This window comes from Dermacentor silvarum, chromosome 5 (assembly GCF_013339745.2).
Source record: "Dermacentor silvarum isolate Dsil-2018 chromosome 5, BIME_Dsil_1.4, whole genome shotgun sequence".
Lineage (NCBI taxonomy): Eukaryota > Metazoa > Arthropoda > Arachnida > Ixodida > Ixodidae > Dermacentor > Dermacentor silvarum.
Genome location: NC_051158.1, coordinates 170,520,391 through 170,534,448, shown reverse-complemented (window position 1 = coordinate 170,534,448; position 14,058 = coordinate 170,520,391).

Below are 14,058 nucleotides of genomic sequence, written 5' to 3'. Positions count from 1 at the left end.
GAAAGATCCACAAAAATACCGCACGTACCTTTCGTTTTTTTTTTTTTCTCTTGAGTGCACACGCGATACTGGCGATCATGCCATCATGCGCCAGGACCACGGTGGAAGAATATTTTTCTTACACCGTGGCCAGGACAAAAAAAAAGAACTATTACAACACAACAGATCATTGGCCTCGTTTTAATGACGTGCTAATGATACACGCTAAGAAAATGCACTGAAGTGAATGTCAGGGGCGACATTTTCATGACTACACTAATTAGCACAAATGAGACTAGGACGTAAACTGTACGTTCATCTGTTGTCTTTAAAGACACAGAAGACCATCTTCGAAGTGTTATGGACCAGCGCACAATGTGCGATCGGTGAGAGTCGTGAGACATCGTTCGAACAGCAGCAGGCAACGAACGGTACCATCCTTTGCCAATTAAGACTTCTATACTTCTCCCCTCGGTGGCATCGGGTGCCACGCCATAGCACGCACAAAAAAACCAAAGGGACTGCTGCGCACACCACACACTGCGATCGAGTACCAGTAGCGCGAGTCTGCGCACACCGGCCACCATTCGTCGGTCAGAAATCGAAACCCAGCAGAAGACCCAGCTCTGACGGAACGGTTCAGCACGGCTCATTCAAGGAGAGAGAATCGGCTTCCTCTCTCCGAAAGAACCGCCGCTCACTTACTGCACCACGGCTCAATCGCTCTTCAAAAGAGCGGCTCAAAAGATTCGGCTCGTTCCGGAGCCCTCTCTAGGAACGGTTCCTTACGCTCACTGAACGAGAGAGAGCCCAGCCGGCTTCCTCTCTCCGAAAGAAACGCCGCTCACTTACTGAACCACGGCTCCCTTGCTCTTGAAAAGAGCGGCTCGCTCAGGAGTGAGCCGGATCTTTTAAAGAGCGAGGGGGCCGTGGCGAAAAGAGCAGCGCACTCAGGAGCGAGCCGGATCTTTTAAAGAGCGAGGGGGCCGTGGCGAAAAGAGCAGCGCACTCAGGAGCGAGCCGGATCTTTTGAAGAGCGAGGGAGCCGTGGTGAAAAGAGCGGTTCGCTCCTGAGCGCTCAGGAGCGAGCGGGAACTTTTGAGCCGCTCTTTTGAAGAGCAAGGGAGCCGTGGTTCAGTAAGTGAGTGGCGGTTCTTTCGTTCTTCAGCCGAAGGCGAGGGGGTGAAGGTGACTCTTGCGAGGAAGGGTGGTAGGGCAGTTGCTTTCTCGTACCGCTAATAGACGGCGCGGAAGTCGCACCCAGAAGAAGACACGGCTCTGACGGAACGCATCGGCACGGCTCTCTGAACGCAAGAGAACCGGCTCCCTTTCTCCAAAAGAACTGCCGCTCATTTTTACTGAACCACAGCTCACTCGCTCATTAAAAACAGCCGCTCTCAAGATCCGGCTTGCTCCTGAGCGACCCGGGTCATCTCTACTCCTTCCGGAGTGTAGGTTAGGGTCGATGTTTCATGGTATTGGGGCAATGTGATACCTGTCTTGGACGTGACGATCGAGGTTTCGTGCAGGTTTCTTGGGTTCGTATTGTTGTGGCTTTGCAGCCCAAGGCTTGTAGGACCTGCCGGCCCATGTGAGTCCGCGCAAGTCTCTGTTGTTGTGAGGCGTGAAGGGCTTCTGTGAGTTCACTGAGGGTGTTGTGTAACCCCAGCGCCAATAATTTCTCAGTCGATGTACTCATTGTTGTGCCTCGGGGTTGAGTTAAAGTCAGGAATCCGCCAGGCTTGGGGATTATTGAACGTTTATTTACATATTGAAAGAAGTAGTCAGATTCTAGTCGGAGCTTTCCCACTCACACTGGAGAGGCCTCTTTTAAGCAGTTCGTCTTCCCTAGTTCCCTACACCAGGGAATTGGATGACCTTGGTGCGGCCAATCAGAGTAGTCGTGTTGTTTACCGAACTCCGCCTCTGATGTCAACCTTGGAAGTAAGGGCGAGGAAATCTGGAAACGGGGTTCACACTCCTTCCACGAAAGTCGGTGACTGAGTTTCTTGCCCTCCGACGGTCATCTTGCCAGGGTCGGGAGAATGGCCTTCGTTCTAATCCTTGCTTCTAACGAAGGGTGGCGGTTGTGGTCGGTCGCTTCTAAGTGAGCTTCTTTGTCATCGCCTCACTGCCGGTGTCGGGCCGCATCGTCAGGTAGGCGGCCACTGATGAAGGGGTTGGCATTGGGGAAGGCACCCAAAGGAATGCGCACTGCCGAGTTGGGGTGCTTGTTTGCCCGTCTCGTTCGGTGTCGGGCACTGTCGCCGTCTGGGCGGCGCTGATGAAAGCGGCTGCCTCGATGGAAACAATGAAAGAAGGCGCCCAGCCGATTCGGGACGCAACAGACTCCTTCGCCGCCGGAAGATTACGCAGGCCTAATGTAAACGGGTGGCATTTCTCGCGAGGAGCGGTGAAATCCGCTTAGAAAACACAGTGAGACCGCATAAGCACACGCGATCAGATGCGAAGGCGTCGCGCGCGGTGCTCCGGCATGGCGCGGACGCAGCGGCGCGGGCGGACGTGACGTCACGTGGAAGCCATGTATTCACGGTTACCCGAATGATCCCCCGGTGCTTCGCCCAGTCATCATCATTCACTTCGTGGATATGCGGTGATTTTTTTTTTCTTATAGAAGGTGGAATGTCCGTTCATGCCTTGTGTTTGTACCAAAACTTACGTGAGCAATCACGATAAGAAATCGTAGTTGCCACTACAGTGTGGCATTGAAAAGGAAAGTCATCACGGAACCTGAAACTCTACGGAACGGTGTAGCAGGCTGAACATATAACGTCCCCGAGAAAAAGGCTGGAGGAAGAAAGTTCACCGACAATTACGATACTCCTTAATGCTAAATTTGAGTGCAGCTGTATACGTGCTTTAATTTCGTCATATACTGCCTGGTGCAGACAATCTGTCTCGTGCGGCACATTGCAAATGGAGCGAAGTGTGGCGCGACGGCCTCGCTAATAGGAAGCGTGCGAGAGGAAGCGTGCGGGTGACGCGTGGGCACGTTTCACAGCAGCCGCCGCAGACAACCTCCGCTCATGCAGCGCTTTGTTTTTGTACAGATGACGCACGCTATCCTGGCGCTATCTCGTAGCCATTGCCGCAAAGCCCCTCGTGCGCTTCTCATGGTTTTTCCATGCCCTCCTCTGCTTTCCCCTTAATGGCTCCGCTGCACCCATCTCCTCGCGCTCAGAGTCTTCACTCTCGTCGCTTTTTTCATTCCCCATTGCGATCTATGTTCACTGTCATCTTTCACTGTGTTTGTTCGTTTGGTTACGCAGACGATCGTCACAGGAAAGGGCGCCTAAGAGCTGCACTCTATAAAAGGAGGTTCTTTTTGTGTGTGCGGCAAGAAGAAAAAGCCTTCTGTGGCCCGCAGAAAGTTGCTTTTCCAGAAGTGGAGGCACGTTTGACGGAAATCATCAATTAAACAATCTGCTGTTTGGCTGACACAACAAAAATTGGGAAAATTAAGGCACGGGAAATCGCGAGACCCCATGGCATCGCTCAATCTAACTTCAAGGTGAGCCAAGCCAAGGAAGGGCTGAGTTCTCCTTTAGTGATGCAGAATCTGTCAGCCAACTACGAAGAAAAACTCATTTCAGTATTACGTGATCGGCTTGTGAAAGCAGTATGTCTTTTGGGGCAGATTGGCAATGCAGATGAAACGCAAATTTTCTTCTGATATGCCATCTGCCAAAACAATACACCAGAAAGGTGACCACCATGTCGGCATGTGGGCCACCGGAAATGAGAAATCGTGGGTCATCGTAATGCTGGCTTGCACCGCCGATAAGCGCAAGTTGATGTCGTATCTAGTGTTTAAGAGGAAACCTACCCAAAAGAGCATTTTCCGTAAAATCTCCATGTTCGCTGTCACAAGAAAGGATGGATAACTGAAGACTTCGTTCGTCTTGGACTGAGTGAAGACGGTGTCTTGCTGGTGACTTGGAACGCTGCTGTGCCCATGATAAGATGCCTCTCGGCAACGTTTATAGATACATTTAAGGTGAATAGCTTTCTTTGGCTCTTTTGGGCATTTTCGTAGTAGGTCAGAGGTACCATGATGGTCGGACCTGGGCGATGGAAGGCCAGGAAATGTGGTGAGGGAAGGGGAGCATACTCTTGGGCAACTGAGAAGAGGAGAACCAAGAGAGAAGGGGGGCGGGTGGCCATGCCGCGTGAGCCTGTCACAGACCCCGTGGACAAGGCGCAGACGCCGGACCAAATTCCAAAGCTGACTTATCTGCTTCCGAAAATAATCCCATGAAAGCAAGGACAATTAAGAATAAGCCCTCTGGTGCGCCAGCGAACGCCGGTTGCTGTCCAAAGACCGAGTCAGAGTCCAGAGTTGTCAAAACACAACAAAATATATTCTTCACACAAGGCAGTTACACACAAACGTGCACACTTAAGCTAGACACAACACAATTCAGATGGGTATCCACAAAATACAGAAAAATAATTAACGACAAGCTCTAAGAGTCAACACGTGAAGTACAAAATGAATAGGAACGCTAAGTGTCCAATCGTATTCACCCGTGCTGGTCTTGGAGGCAGACGATCTTGGCGTAGCTCGGGGCAAATCTCGAAGAAGGAACTTCTTTCGGAAATGCAGATGCTCGATGAACATGTCGACTAGCTTGCCGGGGAATCCCCTTCTTCCGCAGATGGTCAGTCTCCACGTTACATCTCTTCACCGGAGCAGTCCGAACCCCTTCTGATTCTCGCACGGCAGTTATATATCCGTCACAGGTGCTCTCGAACCTTCCTATCGGCGTCGTGCTCTTGTAGCATGGCCTAAGCCTGGGAATCTTCTAGTCTTTTCTCGCACCTTCGACCGCCGCCGTCGGAGCATTGTCGAGGGGGTGGTGGGTCATCCTGTTGGCGCACGCCCACGCTGTAGTAATCTCTCTCTCTTAACTCGCCGGGTGAGAAGGTGTCTCGGCGCCCGCGCTCTCTCTTCTAGACATCTAGACGCCGTTGGTCGCGTCGCCCGTTTGAAGCGTATGCGCTCTCCCCCTCTGTTGAAATTATGGTTGAAACTGTCGCAGGTGCGGGCGTGCTTCTTTCGCTGGCTTGCGTGACACGCGGCGCGCGCTTTTATTACGTGCTCTTTTGTGACACTGCCCCCCACTTTAAGAATATATGCAATAATATTCAAGAAAGCACAAAAGAAACACGCACAAGAGTCCACTACACACGAGTCCGTAAGTCCATAAATCAGTCCACCACAATTCACACGTCACCTCACTCGCAATACATCGAGTACAAACACAAGTCAAACAGGTTCACTTGGACTACACAATAACACATCTCTTGCGTAACTAGTACACTCATATTACACAATAACACATCTCTCGTGTAACAAGTATACTTGTACTATACAATAATACATCCCTCGCGTAACAATTACAGTTGTACTATACAAAAAAATGTCACAGTTTCGCCCTAAGGGCGAAGCAATGAATGCGATAGCAACACAGCAATGTCATACGAAGTAAGGTGAGCGGCTTTGGTAGCAATATGAATTGTAGTAAACATGAGCTGATTAAGTAAGCAAGTGTGCTGCGGCGTAAGTAGACCGACATGAAGAGAGACTCGATGACCACGATAAGGCGCGTGTGAAACGGTGGTGTTGATGAGAAGCGCTTCCCGTGGGCAGCGCGTGCGAATGGACACACCTGTAGCGCTGCACTGCCGATCCGGGCAGCATTGCATGTGTAGCGTGCGTTGGAAAATGTGGCCTAACTGAATGAACAAGCGTGGTGTGAGCGCGCACAAACAAACACGAATAGATCACACTGAATGACTGCAGACAACGACTGTCAAAACGCTGGCAGCAAGCATACGCCGCAGCGGGCGAAGGTACGTGCGGTCTATCGCTTCAACGGAAACTGAGCGGCGAATGCACGGCGCATAAAGGTCAGAGCCGTGTGGAGATAAGACGGTGCGGACGAGCGACGAGCGCGGTTGTTGGCAGAATGGGAGTGCGCCCCCCCCCCCCCCCCCGCTCCCTCCGGCGCTGGCTTCCTGCTTCCTTGCTTGCGCGTGGGAGATTGAGTGCGTTCGCTCTCCGTGATAGCGCGCGTCCCCGCACGCTTCCGCTCGGGCATACGGCGCGCGGCGAAGATTTTATCTATAGGGAACCTCACGGCGACGGCGACGCCGACGGCAGAAATCCGGTTGAAGTGTCCATATAATTGCTATCGCAATAAAACACATATCTCGCGTAACAAGGCAAACATATGAAATAGATCATGTGCAACAAGTATACAAAACTATGACAGGGTAGTTTACAGAACACAAACAAACAACACTATATTCATGATACATTAATTGTGATATATGATACACTTGGTACACTCGAACAAAACACTTTGCACCACACCCAGAGGCGACCAGAGGATCTCTTGTAATTTTGTTGTACCTCAGGAAGAACGACACGGGCATAAAACACACACGAGACAGCACACAGCGCTGAACAGCTGAACGACCACCTGCGAAAAGCTACCATAGAACAGCTGTTTACATCCGCCATTTCTGCTAGTATTGAACTTCATAAACCGCTGTTGCGCACTCCTAAACAAATTAAACATTGAAGTGTTTTTAAATTACAAAACGCACCTATTACTTGGTTCTAAAAAGAGAGGTAAAACATATTATAACGTGCATGTCTTTTTCATTCCATTAAAAAAATTATGCGGCGTGTGCAACAAAACCTGGCAGCAAGCAACCCTGGGCGTCGCATCAGTCACATTGTTGAAATCGCACCATGTGAAACGGCCCTCGAAAAATCGCATTGCGACGCGTGTGATTGCACCGATTTTTTTCGCTCCAGCCGCAGCATGTGAAACGGCCTGTAGGCGGCATCACTGTCGAGATCGCGCCTCGATCGCACTGGCCGCTCCGAGCGCGACAGTGGAACGGAGGAGGAGAGAAGTGGTTGCTGCTACTTTTGTAGCGTGAGCTGCACTGGCCGATGTTGAGCAGTTTCGCGTGGCTCCTGGAGAGCCGTACTGCGCATGCGCGAAGAGCATTGCCGTCACACGGCGCACAGCTGGCGCGCCGGGTGTTTGCCCGGCATTTGCACTGGGCGTTAGATCGTTTGCGCTGGGCGTTTTCCAGTGTGTCATAACCATAGAGAAGGAGAGCGAAATTGCTGCTCAGCGGCAGAGAAGCTTAACTCATCGGATCCGGAAGTAGTTGCCTCTCTTGGTGTTCCCTTGAAGGACACGTTTAACCTGGACTTAGCCAGTGTTTCAACTGTACAGACGACCCAATGGGGAACCACCACTGATATTGTGTATCACAGACTGACAATCATTTCATTTCATTTATTTACTCTCAAGGCCGTACAGCTATTACAGAGAGGAGTGGCAATAGAAAAAGAAAAAAAAATGGCTAAAGATGCAGCACATGGTCACATATAGCCGACTTTAACACATCATGATCTGTGGTAGTGACGATGGAGGCGGGAAGGCGATTCCAGTCTTGACTTGTTTTCGGGATGAAGGCTTCAAGGTATGCATTGCCACGGAGGCACCCCAACCTTCATTTGATGATCAATGCGGGATGACAAATGGTTCGGAGGCGAAACAAGTGTCATTTTTAGGTCATTATTAGTGTAGTATATTTTATGGAACATGCATAAGTGTGAAATTCGACGTCTAGTAGAAAAGAGAGGTAGGTCAAGATGTTGCTTCATGCAAGAACCGCTGGCTAAGCGATTGTAGTTTAATGCAAAGGCCGGGTTTTCAGCAAGGTAGGGCGCAGTACAGGCTGCGTCGGATGAGTTCAGGCGCGAACAGGAAACGGCCCGATTAGTGGAAGAATCTGGATGTAAAAGAAGAACGGTCTCAGCAAGGACTGCGCCATTGCTGCTATCCCATGCCCACCCAGTTGGGGTTTACTGGAGTTGCCAGTTGGGGTTCACCGAATTCAAAATACTGTGTTGGGGCCATAGAGGCGGCAGCGTGTTACTACGCTTACCACTGAGCCGTCTTTGTGGCAATAGAGAAGCAACCACACTTTGAGCAAAAAATAAATATACATGTGTCATATAATGCGTATACCATGTGTGCATTTAAGCAGCAGTAAGCATGATAATCAAGCTAATCCTAGACAACCAGGAAAGCTAAGAATAACAAGCTGAAGCTTCGCTCACGCTACGTATATCCTGGCATAGCCGAGCTAAGCCACTGCTTTTTTTTTTTTTTTTTTTTACATTGAGGGGTTTTAGCCGCACCTCGTGCGTTTCATCGAGCCGCTGTGGCTCCAACTTCACATCTCTCGTCGCGTTCTGCTCCTAGCCATGGCCGATCGATGAAAACGCACATGTGCGTTTTCATCGATGCACTGGAGGTGACGTGGCCTCAGCGGTCGCAGACCACTGCCACAGTGCCACTGCGCTCTTATTCTTCGTTCCGTACATAGCGGCATCCATAAAACTGGCCGTGGTATGGAACCTGAATGTTTTCTCTAAGTACTGGGCCCTCGCTTTCCTCCTTCCTAGAGATGGGCAAAACGACTCACTTCAGTGAGCGGCTCGAAACGGCTCAGCTCACTGAAATGAACCGGTTCATTTGAACGGCTCACCGGTTCACTTAAACGTGTAACCTGTGTTATGCATATTCTATAGTTATCTGGCTTTGAAAAAAAAACAATATATGCATAATTTAATAACCGCGTTATTGGTATTTTCGATATGTTTAGAGAAAGTTTTTACATATTTAAAAACGTGTATTTTTAGTTGTAATGAAACTTCCTTTTCTGATATTGGGGATAAAATGCTTATGAAACTGTGACAGGCAGAATGCGACATACTTTTTTCAGAAAAAAAAATATCTAACACTTCATTGTCATTACAGAAGCTTGTCTGTTTTTGTGGTACTTTAACATCAACTTTCGTCAAAATAAGAACACAAAATGATTGTACATTATGTTTCAGCTTTATTCATGTATTCACATATGTACGTTCACTGTAATATGAGTAAGCTGTAACGCCATGCAAAATGAATGTAGAAATCATTTCTTGAAGTACAATACAAATATCATACGAAAGAAAGATCCACAAAAATACCGCACGTACCTTTCGTTTTTTTTTTTTTCTCTTGAGTGCACACGCGATACTGGCGATCATGCCATCATGCGCCAGGACCACGGTGGAAGAATATTTTCTTACACCGTGGCCAGGACAAAAAAAAGAACTATTACAACACAACAGATCATTGGCCTCGTTTTAATGACGTGCTAATGATACACGCTAAGAAAATGCACTGAAGTGAATGTCAGGGGCGACATTTTCATGACTACACTAATTAGCACAAATGAAGACTAGGACGTAAACTGTACGTTCATCTGTTGTCTTTAAAGACACAGAAGACCATCTTCGAAGTGTTATTGGACCAGCGCACAATGTGCGATCGGTGAGAGTCGTGAGACATCGTTCGAACAGCAGCAGGCAACGAACGGTACCATCCTTTGCCAATTAAGACTTCTATACTTCTCCCCTCGGTGGCATCGGGTGCCACGCCATAGCACGCACAAAAAAACCAAAGGGACTGCTGCGCACACCACACACTGCGATCGAGTACCAGTAGCGCGAGTCTGCGCACACCGGCCACCATTCGTCGGTCAGAAATCGAAACCCAGCAGAAGACCCAGCTCTGACGGAACGGTTCAGCACGGCTCATTCAAGGAGAGAGAATCGGCTTCCTCTCTCCGAAGAACCGCCGCTCACTTACTGCACCACGGCTCAATCGCTCTTCAAAAGAGCGGCTCAAAAGAGTTCGGCTCGTTCCGGAGACCCGGTAGAACGGTTCCTTACCTCACTGAAAGAAGGGGCGGCGGGCGTGCTAAGGGGTGATACCGACACAATTTAAATGCAGATTTTCTGCTTTACCATCTGATAAACAGTTTGCTTGCATGGAGTGCTCGTTTCAAAAGAGGTTGTCCGACACTTTTCGCGTGTATCGCAACCTGAAGGTAGCACGATTTGTTTGCGAGGTTACCCCCGTTTTATTTACTCATTTCACTGTAAACGACCCACTGGAAACGACCCACCATTACTGGAATTGTATACTTGATGAAATGTTAAGTTTGAAGCTCTTTTAATAGTAATCTTGCTTCTTAGGGTTTTCCCGTCATATTTATGAAACTGGGAGAAAAAATTAGGAGACGTCGCGTGAGTAGGCCTGCAGCAGTTCAGGTGCCTGCGAAGAAGGAAAAATGCACTGAGAATAGTTTTCAACACTCGAACACAATTTATTTACAAAAGTAAGCATTAATTATTCCACTTTATAAGCTCTCAGCGAGGTTATCTGTTTAAAATGTGGTTGCCCTACTGCACGCTCCTACCTGCTACAGTCTTGCTAGCATAACACTCAGTTTACTTTTCAGGAGTGTTAAGCCATTGCAGATAGATGCAGAGATGTGTGGACACAAATCGCTCAAGAATTTTTCCAATCACATCTCTGTGTTGATAACAGGGTTTTCTGGCAAGGTTACATTCTTTCCAATAATTTCCTTCAGTGCTTTCAATGGTGTTTCTCAAACAGCTCAGATCTTGAGTTTCAGCAAGACTCGAAAACACCCTCACATTAAAAAACAAAGTCAAGAATTTGTCTGCTTGCATAAATTAAAATTTGCCGCCTTGGACATATTGATTTAGTTGATCAAGGTGGTGTTCCTGTCCAGCTTCTTGAGCAGCTAGCATGTACACAGAGCAGTGTTCCACAGTGCGGATAATCGGCTTCAACAAAAAGCCTGCCAAGTGGGCGAGCACATCTTCCCCAAGAGAAGAAACTTCCTCTAAGTCGAGAATGAAGTCGCTTCTCTCATTACTCTCTTCCGACTGACTGATGCTTTGGTGCTTGTTTAATTTTTGCTGAAAAAAAAATCGACCAGGTAAATACTGTCATCGATCGCGTATCCAGGTAAAGAGTTTACAAGTGCCCCAATACTTCTAGCTACAAAAAAAAAAGATCAATTCACAAACGTCTACAATAAACCTACGCCGTTGCAACAAGTCAAACACGGCGATCGCACCATACTGCAGCCTTATAATGACTAGAAAAAGCACGCCAACATGTACAAGCACTTCTCTGTGAAAATGAAAAAGGATACAAAGGGACATTATCCTTAACAAATCATGATCCTCACTCGCATATCTTCGTTGTGTCCGTCGGTACCCACCTGTCACGTTTTACTAGCGCTGCTCTTTTCTTCCTTCGTTCAACGTCGCGGGGGTAACGAAATACCCGCGGCTCTTTCGCGGTCGATCCAGTGCACAGAGCGACAAAGCAGGCCGTCATGTTTCGTTAACAAGCATGATCCTCACAAGATACAACACAAAACAGGAGCTCTCGCACCACTAACGCCCCCAAGAAAGCAAATGGGCGCGCGTCCGTTCAGCTCGACAGCCGGCGCGAAAGAACCAACATGGCGCCGAAAGCCAGAGCGGCGGCGCGGGGCGGTTCAAAGGCTGTCCCCACCCTGTAAGCGGCGCTGGCATCGAGGCGCCCTAGATTCGGCTCGTTCCGGAGCGCTCTCTAGGAACGGTTCCTTACGCTCATTGAACGAGAGAGAGCCCAGCCGGCTTCCTCTCTCCGAAAGAAACGCCGCTCACTTACTGAACCACGGCTCCCTTGCTCTTGAAAAGAGCGGCTCGCTCAGGAGTGAGCCGGATCTTTTAAAGAGCGAGGGGGCCGTGGCGAAAAGAGCAGCGCACTCAGGAGCGAGCCGGATCTTTTGAAGAGCGAGGGAGCCGTGGTGAAAAGAGCGGTTCGTTCCTGAGCGCTCAGGAGCGAGCGGGACCTTTTGAGCCGCTCTTTTGAAGAGCAATGGAGCCGTGGTTCAGTAAGTGAGTGGCGGTTCTTTCGTTCTTCAGCCGAAGGCGAGGGGGTGAAGGTGACTCTTGCGAGGAAGGGTGGTAGGGCAGTTGCTTTCTCGTACCGCTAATAGACGGCCCGGAAGTCGCACCCAGAAGAAGAGACGGCTCTGACGGAACGCATCGGCACGGCTCTCTGAACGCAAGAGAACCGGCTCCCTTTCTCCAAAAGAACTGCCGCTCATTTTTACTGAACCACAGCTCACTCGCTCTTTAAAAAGAGCCGCTCTCAAGATCCGGCTTGCTCCTGAGCGACCCGGGTCATCTCTACTCCTTCCGGAGTGTAGGTTAGGGTCGATGTTTCATGGTATTGAGGCAATGTGATACCTGTCTTGGACGTGACGATCGAGGTTTCGTGCAGGTTTCTTGGGTTCGTATTGTTGTGGCTTTGCAGCCCAAGGTTTGTAGGACCTGCCGGCCCATGTGAGTCCGCGCAAGTCTCTGTTGTTGTGAGGCGTGAAGGGCTTCTGTGAGTTCACTGAGGGTGTTGTGTAACCCCAGCGCCAATAATTTCTCAGTCGATGTACTCATTGTTGTGCCTCGGGGTTGAGTTAAAGTCAGGAATCCGCCAGGCTTGGGGATTATTGAATGTTTATTTACATATTGAAAGAAGTAGTCAGATTCTAGTCGGAGCTCTCAAAGTCACACTGGAGAGGCCTCTTTTAAGCAGTTCGTCTTCCCTAGTTCCCTACACCAGGGAATTGGATGACCTTGGTGCGGCCAATCAGAGTAGTCGTGTTGTTTACCGAACTCCGCCTCTGATGTCAACCTTCGAAGTAAGGGCGAGGAAATCTGGAAACGGGGTTCACACTCCTTCCACGAAAGTCGGTGACTGAGTTTCTTGCCCTCCGACGGTCATCTTGCCAGGGTCGGGAGAATGGCCTTCGTTCTAATCCTTGCTTCTAACGAAGGGTGGCGGTTGTGGTCGGTCGCTTCTAAGTGAGCTTCTTTGTCATCGCCTCACTGCCGGTGTCGGGCCGCATCGTCAGGTAGGCGGCCACTGATGAAGGGGTTGGCATTGGGGAAGGCACCCAAAGGAATGCGCACTGCCGAGCTTGGGGTGCTTGTTTGCCCGTCTCGTTCGGTGTCGGGCACTGTCGCCGTCTGGGCGGCGCTGATGAAAGCGGCTGCCTCGATGGAAACAATGAAAGAAGGCGCCCAGCCGATTCGGGACGCAACAGACTCCTTCGCCGCCGGAAGATACGACCTGTTGTCAGGTTGCCCGAAGCTTCGATGTTCAGATGCGATCTCAGGGATCATCCAGATGTGAATGTTGACGCCACACTGCAGCTTGGAATCCTAGCATTCACTTCATTGTGGCATTCTTCCTGCGAACACCCAAGCACACACAAAACTACAGGGCACAGGAAAGCGCCATGCTCGCACCGAGAGCCATCGGGTCTAGCAAACCAATATACGCGCCTGCCCTATGCAATGAATTAAAGCATCAAAGTAGCTATTCAAACACTTTTCCAAACATTCACAGAAGCCCAAAAATTTATAGATAATAAAGCCTTTCATCTTTCATGGCTTCTAAAGCCGAGTTCTCTTAGGTACCATCACTCCGATGGCCTGCTCAAGCCATCCGCGTTGCCGTTATGTTTGCCCTTTCGATATACATCAAAGGTGTATTGCTGAAGCGTGAGACCGTTTTTGTGCTGCCCAAACTAAGCACGCACACTCCTTCTCGGAGGCACTATACGCCTTTTCTCGAACACTTAGTTTGCGGCTAATGTACACACGATGGGGTGTTCCGCCCCGGCCTCGTCATGTCGACAGAGTACTGCTCCCATGCTGCAATCGCTTGCATCACATTGCACAATGAATGGCCTGTTATAATCAAGTGCCTGTAAAATGAGACGGCTGATGAGCGCGGACTTCAAATTTTGGAATGATTCCTGCTTTTTTCCATCCCACACCAATGTGGTGGGCTCGTTTTTTCGAAGTGCATCGGTGAGCGGGCTAGCTAACTCGGAATAGTTTTTTTATTTAGCGATGGTTGTGGCCCGTGAGCCCCAAGAATGCCCGTACGTCGGTTTTCGTTTTTGGTCGCGGGTTTGATGCAACGGCCTCTACCTGGACTTCAGACGGCATGCGGTATCCTTGCCCTACCACATGTCCCAAGTAGCTCACTTGAGCTCCTCCCAGTTCACACTTCTCGGCTTTCACCGTCAACTCCG